Source organism: Exserohilum turcica, assembly GCF_000359705.1.
Source record: "Exserohilum turcica Et28A unplaced genomic scaffold SETTUscaffold_2, whole genome shotgun sequence".
Classification (NCBI taxonomy): Eukaryota; Fungi; Ascomycota; class Dothideomycetes; order Pleosporales; family Pleosporaceae; genus Exserohilum; species Exserohilum turcicum.
In genome coordinates, this window is record NW_007360025.1 from 3,324,446 (window position 1) to 3,325,409 (window position 964).

A 964-nucleotide genomic window follows, 5' to 3' on the forward strand; every position below is an offset into this window, starting at 1 on the left:
TCGGATCCGAATTCGGACCCGACTAGGATAGGTATATATTGAGACACTCCCTGTAGCTAGCTCTGTAGACTTTTGATATCCTTCGTACAAGGCCTATAGGTGGCTTGTTGAATCTAGGCTCTTTGTGATCCCACGCACTCCCATATGCCTCTGAGTGATCCTACGACCGAAACAGATCCGACCTGCCTTACCTGCGCCGTTACACTGCTAACACGACAAAGAATACATTATGTCTTTACAACGTAACGCTATCTTATTATATAAAGAAGGTAGAATTAACCTTACGCTTTAGGCCTTTACTACTAGCTAATTTAAGACTTTGCAACGTGCTAAAGCAGCCTATAGTGTATAATATTAGTAGCTCTCTAATTAGCTGTGTAGAATTACTAATTAACTTAATACACAACCTAGAGTCTAAAAGCTTACTGTAGTAGAGGAATAGACTATTGTACGATATATTCTTGACCTTAACGCGCGAGGATTTGCGCCCTAGCTATATAAGGTGGTAGATATTGCTAATTAATTGCTAGCTACTTGTAGTAGGGTACCTATTAGTAAAAACTAGGCTTAGCGCTTTATTACTTATATAGAGGAGCTTAAGATAGCTTTTAATTAGGCAAAGGACTATTAGAGAGCCCTTTAGAAAAACCCTAGATGTTATTAGCTTGTGGTTTAAGCTTATACGAGATATAATTAACTAGTTTAGAGTCTATTTAGATAACATTGTTATGGGCGAGAGAGGCCTAACTAACGAGTATGCATTCACCTATTGTACAGAAGAAGAAAGATACAGAAAAGAACTATCTAGAGGGCCCTCCTTTTATAGTTGTTACTCGTACGAACGCTCAGACCTTTAGTCTTCCTCCTTACTTAAGCTTGTTCGTACGTAACTAACCACGTCATTTAGTCACGTGACTAAAGTCATGTGATTCACTGCCATGTGACCTGTAGGTCATGCCTCTCT